The sequence below is a fragment of the Mixophyes fleayi genome, chromosome 2 (genome assembly GCF_038048845.1).
Source record: "Mixophyes fleayi isolate aMixFle1 chromosome 2, aMixFle1.hap1, whole genome shotgun sequence".
Classification (NCBI taxonomy): domain Eukaryota; kingdom Metazoa; phylum Chordata; class Amphibia; order Anura; family Limnodynastidae; genus Mixophyes; species Mixophyes fleayi.
Genome location: NC_134403.1, coordinates 201507021 through 201518078, shown reverse-complemented (window position 1 = coordinate 201518078; position 11058 = coordinate 201507021).

Sequence of the window (11058 nt, the reverse complement as noted above, 5' to 3'; positions counted from 1 at the left end):
ACGGTTGCCTAAGGTTGTGTCAGGGTTCCACATTAATCAAGAAATTGTGGTTCCAGCTTTTAAGGGTGGTTCATCTACATCTGAGTCTTCCTTCCCTGCATCCTTGGATGTCAGGGCATTGCGAATTTATGTGTATAGAATATCGTCTTCTAGGAAAACGGATTTTCTCTGTTTTATATGATTCCCAGAAGAGGGGTTGGCCAGCCTCCCATTGTATCAGTGTCCCCCAGATGGATTCAGAGAAAGAGATTTACCATAAGCTACATCTGCCACAGCCTATTTCTGCTTTACTTGTCCATCTCTATGGAACACTGCAAAGAGGTAATTCTTTAAAATCCCCTAACTTTTTAGCTTTAACTCCTTTTATCACAATGTTTAACCAATTGCTTTTCTTGGTCTCTTTTCATGGCATGATCTTTAGAACTGTCATCTTTCACCCCTCCACCAACACAAACATTTGTTCATATTGCACCTGCATTACTCCACTCACCTCTTGTCAACACCCATGAACTGCTGTCCTATTTATTATCTCTAACAAGTACAACCTCCACCTGTCGCCAGAAAATAAAGTCACACATCTTACAATCCCCTTGCCTATCTTTTTCTCACTATGCTTCTATTAGCTGGTGATATATCACTTAGTCCAGGTCCCCCACACTCCTCACACACACACACACACACACACACACACATACATCAGAGCACTACCGTTCTATAGCAAACCTCAAACACATCACCTGTCTCCCCTCTCTTCCCAAGTCCTTTAAATGTGCCCTTTGGAATGCACGCTCTGTTTGTAACAAACTTACCTCCATTCATGATTTCTTCCTCTCAAAAAACTTCAACCTTCTGGCAATAACAGAAACATGGCTCATGCAATCAGACACTGCCTCACCTGCAGCACTTTCACATGGTGGCCTCCATCTCACCCACACCTCCAGACCTGAAGGCAGACAAGGAGGTGGGGTTGGACTACTTCTCTCCCCACAGTGCACGTTTACAGTTCTACCAAATGTTCCATCACTCACGTTCACATCTTTAGAAGTACATGCTATTCACATTTTTAATCCATTCTCTCTACGTGTTGCGGTGATCTATCGTCCCCCTGGAGCACACCAACAATTTAATGAGGATTTCTCTGCAGGCTCCCTCACTTCTTATCTTCAGACATCCCCACCATCATCAAGGGTGATTTCAACATCCCCATTGATAACCCACCTTCCAAAGCTGCTTCCAAACTACTCTCTCTAACCTCCTCACTTGACCTCTCCCAGTGGATTGAATCATCTACTCGTAAGGATGGCCACTGCCTTGATCTTGTTTTCTCTAGACTATGCTCAGTTTCTAATTTTCTTAACACACCCTTCCCCCTCTCAGATCATCACTTTAACAGCTACTCACTCACCCCCACTGCTCTAACCTCTCTACTGTCTAACTCTACAAAGCCTCCTCATACCCGCAGAAATCTGAATTCTATTAATCTTCAACAATTTTCCACCTCTCTCCAACACCTTCTCTCCCCTATCTCTACAGTCTCATTCCCTGAGATGGCAGTACCTCATTTTCACCTAACCTTAGCAACGGCCCTTGATCAAGTGGCTCCAGCGACACTACATACTACACATCGACTTCGATGTAAACCGTGGCACACTAAAGCAACACGAAATCTTCAAAAACTCCCGTAAAGCAGAACGTCACTGGCGTAAATCTCGCACCTCTAATGACTTCTTCACATATACTTCGGTCTACCACTCCTATCGAAATGCTCTGGACACTGCAAAACAAACATACTTCCAATCTCTTATCTATGCTCAGGCTTCTAACCCCAAACGCCTTTTCAATACATTTAAATATCTTCTCAATCCTCCCACCCGAACCCTCCATCTATCATCAGTGCTCAGGATCTTGCTTCCTACTTCAAGGACAAGATCAGACTAGAAATGGTATCCTCTTCCTCGTCAAGCAATCGACTCAATTCCTTCCCACTACCCTCTGACACCCTCTCTTCATTTGACCCCACAAATGAAGAGGAAATTTCTACGCTCTTATCTTCCTACTCTACCTTCTGTCCTCTTGATCCTATTCCCTCGCAAATTGGTAGATCCCTGTCTTCTGTGCTCATTTCACCTCTAACTTAAATCTGTAATCTCTCACTCTCTACTGCCATCTTTCCATCACTATACTAGCACGCGGTGATTACTCCTAAAAAAAGAAAACTCTGACCCAAGCTCTCTCAAATTACCGTCCCATCTCTCAGCTCCCTTGCCCCTCCAAGCTTCTAGAGAGACTTGCCTACACTCGCCTCACACGCTTTCTTTCCGCTAACAACCTGTTGGATCCTCTTCAGTCTGGCTTTCGTTCTCAACACTCCACAGATACTGTGTTGACCAAGGTTGTCAATGATCTGATCACTGCTAAAACTGAACGCCATTACTCTCTCCTAATTCTCCTGGATCTCTCGGCTGCATTTGACACCGTTGACTACTCTCTTCTCATACAAACGCTGCAATCCCTAGGTCTTCAAGACACTGTTCTATCCCGGTTCTCATCCTACCTCTCATCGCTCTTTCACTGTTAATTTCTCTGGAGCCACCTCTGCTTCACTTCCCTATCAGTTGGAGTACCACAAGGCCCAGTGCTAGGTCCTCTGCTGTTCTCTATCTATATCGCTTCTCTTGGAAATCTAATAAGTTCCTTTGGCTTTCAGTATTATCTCTATGCGGATGATACCCAAATCTATCTATCCTCTCCTGATCTCTCGACATCTGTGTTGTCCCGTGTAACTGACTGTCTTTCTGCCATTTCATCTTGGATGTCCTCTCGCCAACTCAAACTTAATCTTTCTAAAACTGAGTTAATAATATTCCCACCCACCAACAAGAGCATACCTGACATTTCTATCTCTGTTGATAACATGACCATAAATCCCACCCCACAAGCTCGCTGCCTAGGTGTAATCCTTGACTCCCACCTATGCTATGTTCCCCACATTGACTCTATATCTAAATCCTGCTACATACATCTAAAGAACATCTCCAGAATTCGCACATATCTCATGCAAGACACTGCAAAAACCTTAATTCATGCACTTATCTCCTGCATTGACTATTGCAATTCCCTCCTTACTGGTCTTCCCAAAAACACTCAAACCCCTACAATCTGTTTTGCACACTGTGGCAAGACTGATTTTCCTTGCAAATCGTTATTCCTCTGTTGAATCACTCTGTATGTCTCTACACTGGCTGCTTGTTTTGTACCGAATCCAATATAAAAAACTTTTACTAACCTACAAGGCCATCAACAAAGCTGCACCAACATACATCTCCTCTCTTGTCTCAAAATATCTCCCAACTCGGCAACTCCGTTCTACACAAGATCTGCGTCTCTCATCCACCCTCATTACATCATCCCATTCCTGGTTACAGGACTTTTTTTGGGCTGCACCCACTCTATGGAATTCTCTCCCTCGCACAGTAAGACTCTCCTCTGGTCTACAAACTTTCAAGCGTTCTCTGAAAACCTACCTCTTCAGACAAGCTTATAATATTCCTAAGCCACCCTCTTAACCTCGCTACCTTTAGCCTGTTATACAATTTCACACAAGACAACTACCCCCTGACCAACATTGTTGTGTGACAGGATCATTTAGCTTATGAGTCACTTTTACCTTTGCAGTCTGGCTGGGCCAAAATGCAAAATGTAGACTTAACCTCGTGTCAATCTACCATTGTCCCATAGATTGTAAGTTTGCGAGCAGGGCCTTCTCACCTCTTTGTCTGTTTTACCCAGTTTGTTTATTAGTTTATTATGTTTGTCCTCAATTGTAAAGCGCTACGGAATATGTTGGCGCTATATAAATGATGATGAAGTAGTACATAAATCCCCTTAGTGATGTGTTATGGAAATAGCATTTCTGGTGTTATGGTTTTTCTCTCTTCCCTGGACGATTTATAATCGATCACCCATGCATCGTGCATGTTGCACCTGAACAAAACACATGTATTACTAAGCTTGAATGCAGGTTATTAGAGATCAACTCATAATGTGGTGATTTTCCATAGCATTATAATCTATGGCTATGGAGTTTGTAATCTACAAATAAATCTAAGATGCAGAATCTACAAGAGAGCTGAGTTGTAATCCCCTAATGTATCTGTAAACCACATTGAAGAAGTAGTTTAGATTTTACACTAGTTAACTTTACTGCTGTATTGGTATAAGTCTCTTAAAATCCTGAGCTACACTACACTCACTAAATTCCAGCACTGCCATTCAGAGGGAAAAGGGAACAAGACATCCACTACACAAATAAATCATTTTGTATATCTTATGTAAAGAAGTGTCAGCCTATCCTGACAGTTGCCTCTCGCTACTGCCCTTGTGGGCTTACTGCAGGCACAAACACCCAAGCGTAAATTACTTCTCACCAACATTTACTTTATGTGGCCACATGCTTTTAACCTTTGTGTCGAGACCTTAAACATTAATAGTAGAATTTTGGGATTCGTGGATTTGTGTACAGTAATTCCTGTTGTGAGGAGAGTTCCTGTGTGGAGAAATTAGATTGAGCAATGTCCTGATTACCTGCATATACCAATGCCCTGGGAGAATTTAGATAATGGGAATTTTGTTCAGGTTTCTGATACATTTGGTGGGCCAATGTTTTAACAATATTCTAAATTATTTATGGAAGTTCAGTGTGTGATGCTTCCTAAGAAACCATTAAAAAAAAAAAAAAATCTGAACAAAGGCTCTGTATATACCGTAATATGCAATAACAACTAATTAAGAGTGCATCTAGCATTATGCTGCTGATTTGATCATCACAAGTGTTTGCCATGTACAATATAATAATTTTTTAGGTTTAAATGGTTGCAAGTAACGGAACAAGCCCAACTGAACAGTACAAAACAAGATTTAACTCCTACCCTGAAACCACTTTTAAACCAAAAGGGTGCCCCTGTGGGACAGGTATCTAAAGCCGACGCCATAGCCATCTCCTGTAAATCAAAAAGTATTTCTGAGAGACTTGCAGCCCACAATGTAAAATTGCATAGCAACAAGGACCAGCAGCAACTGGTGGAATTGCTATGCATGGATTTTAGAAGATTAATTTCAAAATTGGCAACACAAATTGGGGAATATAAGCAGTGAGGATGTACAGCAATTCAAGATTGAGAGACGTGGGCTAATACCAATGGACAAAAAAAAATATTGGCTTTACCTGCTCCTAAGATAGCTTTCTACATTAATAATTTTACAAGCTAAATATAACATTGCATTCCTTCATGTAAAACAATATAAAGTCCCAGTTATTCCATATTTATAGCTTTGTGTAGTCAGTGCCCTTCGTAAACAATATTTACAGTTCGTTAAGATTCATGAAGTAATATTGCTTGAACTCCCTGCTCAAAAGAGTTTACAATGAAAGGGAAAGATAACTGAAACATAAGTTGTGAGAAAAGGAAGCACACAGTCGCTAAATTAACTTGTAGTGTAAGTTGTGAAGAAGAGTTCTGATGCGTTAGACTAGTGATGGATGAGTTTATATAATTGCTTAAAGAGAGGTTTTCAGGGAATGTTTTTAAATGCTTTTCAAGACTGACCGTTGGCATGGGTAAGGTGGGTGTGCCATATGAGGAAGTGGTGTTAGTGTCAGTTTATCAGCTGTCCACACTGAAGACATCCATTGCGCTCCTCGAAATCGGGGACCCTGGTGGGAGCCTTTCGAATGGGTCCCAGACTGACGCTGGAGATGTCAGTTAGGCAGCCGGAATAAAAGGTTTCAACATCTTTGCTGCTGGTATTTGTATAGTTTAACCTAGCCCTCATCGCTTATAAAATCATATACCTTGCTTTAGGTTGATGGGCTTTTTTTTCCATGGCTCATTCTGGCTCCCAGGAAGCATTGGAATAGAAGCGGTTTCTCGGCGACTAAGTCTAGTGCCTGCTCCATGTCAGTTGCCTCCATGCCTTGGACCAACATAAGGACCCAATGATGCAGCTGGGAAATTAATTGCACATACATGTTAGGGATTCTAACCACCATGCAGACAATGAGGTGTGGTAGAGGGTCTAATATTTTTATTACATGCAATAGATAAGTCAGTAAGTGTATTTATATAACATTAGGCATTACAGATAGTTCTTTTAAAGAAACACTTGCATACATCACAGGATTCATTTACCATATATGATGCATAGATTATTATTGGATAAAATATGGTTCGCACTAAGGGGGTAGATGAAGTATGTCTATTAAATAACGAGACTGTGATTCCACCTAGTAAACAAAGCAGTCAGAACCGGTTATAACTACATACGTAGTAACCTTGAACTGGTCCGAACCTGCATGACAAGCTGCAACGCTTTATGACATTCAGTTGATTGTGAGTCGCCATTTAGTTTGGTTGTGTTTTCTGTAGAGTGCCGAAAAAATGCTAAGTTTAAAAGTTGAACATTGTGTCAATTTGAAATTTTTAGTAAAATTGCACAAAACATCAACAGACTGTTTTCAAATGCTTACTACGGCCTATGCGAATGACTGCCTGTCTCATGCGCTTGTGTTTGAGTGGCACAAAAGATTTAGCGAGGGTCGTGAGAATGTCAAAGATGATGAACGCCATGGTCGACCTTGCACTTGAAGAGCCAAAGAAAAGGTAGAAAAAAATCAGTGTTTGAATGATAGCTGAATCCGTGAACTTTGACACCGTATGGAAAATTTTGCATGAGGATCTTAACATGACTAAAGTTTGTGCAAAGATGGTCCCAAGGGTTTTCACACCAGAGCAAAAAGAACGTTGTAAGTAATGTTCTGTTGACATTCTGCAGCAACTTGACACAGATCCAAACCTGTTTCATAAAGTAATCACTTGTGATAAGACCTGGTTCTTCCAGTACGATCCTGAAACCAAAAGACAGTCGATGCACTGGAAAACACCGTCATCACCAAGAATGAAAAAAGCTTGTCAAAATTCAAAGCAATACTCATAGTTTTTTTTCGATATCAAGGGTGTAATTTTGAAAGAATTGGTTCCAGAAGGCACAACAGTTAATCAGCATTATTATAATGAAGTCTTAAAAAAGCTGAGAGAGTCAGAAACGGCCGCAACTGTGGAAAAATTGTTTCTTTCTTTACCAGGATAATGCGCCTGTTCACACAGCACTTTCTGTGAAGCAGTTTTTGACCGACAAACACATTACTACTCTTGAACATCCTCCATCTTCGCCCAATTTAGCACCTTGTGATTTTTATCTTTTCCCAAAAGTTAAATCCGTGCTTAAAGGGACACATTTTGAGTCAGTTGATGCTATAAAGAAGAAAATGGAAGATATGTTGAAACAAGTGACAGAAATTGATTTGCTCCATGCCTTTGACCAGTGGAAAACAAGACTACAGCTATGTATTAGTGCAAATGGAGAGTATATTGAAGGGGACAAACCTTAAATTTGTAATACCAATAAATAAAGGTGAGTTATTTAAGAAGTCTTGTTATTTAATAGACATACCTCGTATTTACTATGCTATGGTTCCCAAGAACCGCTGATTCGTGGTGCTTTCCCATAAGTTTTTTAAAATGATAGTTTTAATAAAGACAAAGCCCATCAGAGTTTGTCTTTAATAAAACTGCTATTTTAAAAATGACGAGAAAATGCAGCGATTCATCAGAATCGCTGCTTAGTAAATATACCATTAAGTCCAAGACAGACTTTTCACCTTTTAGTTTAGCAATGTCTTACGTGATTTACGCGAAAAGAGTGGAAATTTACAAATCCCGAGATGGGAGGCCTGTAAAGCTCCCCTTGTAATGCAATTTCAGAAAAGAGCTTACTTTTCTTAGAATTTGGGGTACTAGACAGTTTGTCATGAACTTATGGCAATACACATATCCATTCTGTCTCTTCTAACCCAAGAACATACATCATCTGTTCCACTGCCTTGGCTCTGTATCACTATAGTTCTAAGCCAGTGGAGTGGACCAGGGAGTACACACACTACGGTCCTCACTCTAGAGTCACGTCTATTCTCCAGTCCAGGCCTCTCCATGTCTGACTTTATCCATGTGGGTGTTGTATTCCATATTCCTGTAGGGTTCAAATTAGTCCTACTCTTGTCTACTGCAAAGCCACAGGAATTTCCTTTTAGCTGACTTTAGGCCTGTTGATCTGTTCTACATAGTTTCAAGATTTCATCCAGGCAGTAATCCCAGAATCCTCTAACTCCCAAGTTGCAATACATTAACTCAATTTTTTATGTTATTATTTATAAGTGGTTACTATTGTTAATTTGTCTTATTTTCAACAAATAGTGTATTTGGTGAGTGCAGTGGATCAATGAGTTTTTGTTTATGGTCAAACCCCTCTTGTACCCTTGTTTCCATTTCATAATATTTTTGTGATGGAGCACAATAGTTTATAGTCTATTTTGTTTTTTAAATGTAAAACTCAAGGCAGATTTGGGTGAGGAATAGAGAAAAATACATTTGCAATGTAAAGACAAAAAAAAAAATCACTTTACAGTCAAACTTCAGATCTGGTAACTTGAGGTGTAAATTCGTTAACTCAAACATCAGGTGCTTTAGACTTGAACACAATCTGAATAGGACTATCACAAACTGAGTTTCCTTCATAGTGGGGGCAGCTTCCTCTAGATATTTGAATTGTATCTGGTAATGTGGCAACTGGTCACCTGAAATGTGTACCAATGTTTTCATCAAGCCTCGATTAGTTTTATTATTAACACATGTTAAAGATAATATTTAAATAGTTACATAATTATCAACAGAATCATCAGTTGTGGAGAATACAAATTAGAAACAGCATTTAAAGATACAGAAACAGTACCTTGTTACATAAAACAACTCCCAATGGACTAAGTACATCAATTCCCAATGTTGTTGGGTCAACTTCTGTGTGAATCCAAAGTACACACCGGATACCCCTTTACGTCAATTACTCTGAAATCTGATATTAACATGGTGACTTCATGTTACTTTAACAGAAGAGCTACCAAATTCTACCAAAGTGGTGCAAGTTTACCACCCAGGCAATAATGACATAGAATTCCATGTAACAATTTCTCCTGTGTCTATTAACATCTATTTCCATTTTTAATCCCTGTAGATTTCCAATGATAAATGGTAGCCTGTCCCTACCCAGGAAAAGGGGGGCATCATATCTTATTTAAGTATCTGTTCCTGGTAATTCCATGGGGCATATTCAATTGGCCGCAATACTGTCAAAAGTAACGTGACTTGCGTACTATTACTGTTATTACGGTAATAGTGACCGTAATTAACGTTATTACGGTACCTTTAATGCCGGCTTTCTGCTCGCAGCTCTGGGAGTTGCGAGCTGAAATCCGGGTTAGAATTACCGTAATATCAGTAATACTTTTAACTCCACGTTACTTTTGCGAGTAACGTGGCTAATTGAATATGTCCCCATGAATTGCTGTTGCATAATCACAACTGCATCCACCTTGTAGACGTTCCCTGAAGTTTACATGTTCTTTCTAAACTTGCTGCTGCATATAAACTATCCACAGAGCACTGTGGAGTGGTAATTTCCTGTGAAGGCACACGAAGTTCAACAGCTGGAGCAGATGAATATTCAGACACAGGATTCATGTTCTATAATCCCCTTTGTATGCCTGAATTTACCCCTTGATCCATAAGACCACGGACTGAAAAAACTAACTGAGAAGTGATGGCATAGGACTGCAAGAATCTCATAGTCTATCTTCTATATAGCTTGTAGCAGATTAGTAGAACTTTTTTTTCAGTTCCATCAATGGCTCCTAATCCTCATGACTCAAACGCTCAGGTTTGTTTGTTTTTAATCATGCCTCAAGCATCAAATCCTCTGCCACCTATCTGCTTCTGCCCATAAACTATCATGCCTGCGGATCTTAAAGGTGTCCAACAATTATTTTTTTTTCCAATCAATAGAAGTATTGAGCGGTCTCCGCAGGATCAGTTATAAGCAACCTCATTCTAATATACAAATATTCTGAAACACTTTCTTTGAATCTCAAGGAGAATTTTTTTTTCAATACTTTTTTTTATTTATTCTTTTTATAACTGTCCAGTCTCCTTTTAGCTTAACCCCTATTGTATGGAGTTGATGCTGAAGTCAGAGAAGCTATCTAATTGTTCCTCTTCATATGCCTGTAACTTATTGTTACAACTCTGTCTGTTGGTTGTACCTAGCAGCAGTGCCTCATACCACCAGAGGTGCTGCTGTTCTGTTCCTGAACTCTTCAATGTGCCTGAAGGAGTTAATCTCCTTGCATTATGCCTGATTAGAACTGCACCTGTTGCACTGCTTTAAGTACATGCTTCTAGCTGTGCTCTTTGCAGTTCATCCGTTTGTTTCTCGCTGCTGCTAACCTGCTCCTGTACTATTTGGTATATACCTGCTGGACTGAACTTCTGTGTATGACCCCTGCCTGTACCTTGGACCTTGCCTGAGACCCCGAATCGTTTGGCTGGACCTTGGACCACGCTGTTTTGCCTGTTGCCCTGACCTTTTGGACAGACTTCTGGACCTCGCTAATTTGCTTGATCTCTGCCTGGCTATTTGGATTAGTTTGTCTGATCACTGCTTTCCTGGACAGCCTTGTGCCTTCTGGACTGGGGTAAAACTTTAATACCTGTTCCTGCCATTTTACTATACAGTCTCCTTAGGAACCTGTTCTTATCAGTGGATCTGAGTATTCTTTGTTTGTGTATTTACCTGAATAAAGACACTTTGCTTTACACTTCTATTGCTCTTCGTGAAGACACTGGGATTCATAACATGATGAACTGCACAGAGCACAGCTAGAGGCAGGTACTTAAAGCAGTGCAACAGGTGCAGTTCTAATCAGGCATAATGCAAGGAGATTAACTCCTTCAGGCACGTAGAAGAGTTCAGGAACAGAACAGCAGCACCTCTGGTGGTATGAGGCACTGCTGCTAGGAACAACCAACAGACAGAGTTGTAACACTTATTACATTTTAATAAATCAGACTCTGCTCTGTAGAATATAAAAATTTTGTAAAATAAATCTTTTCC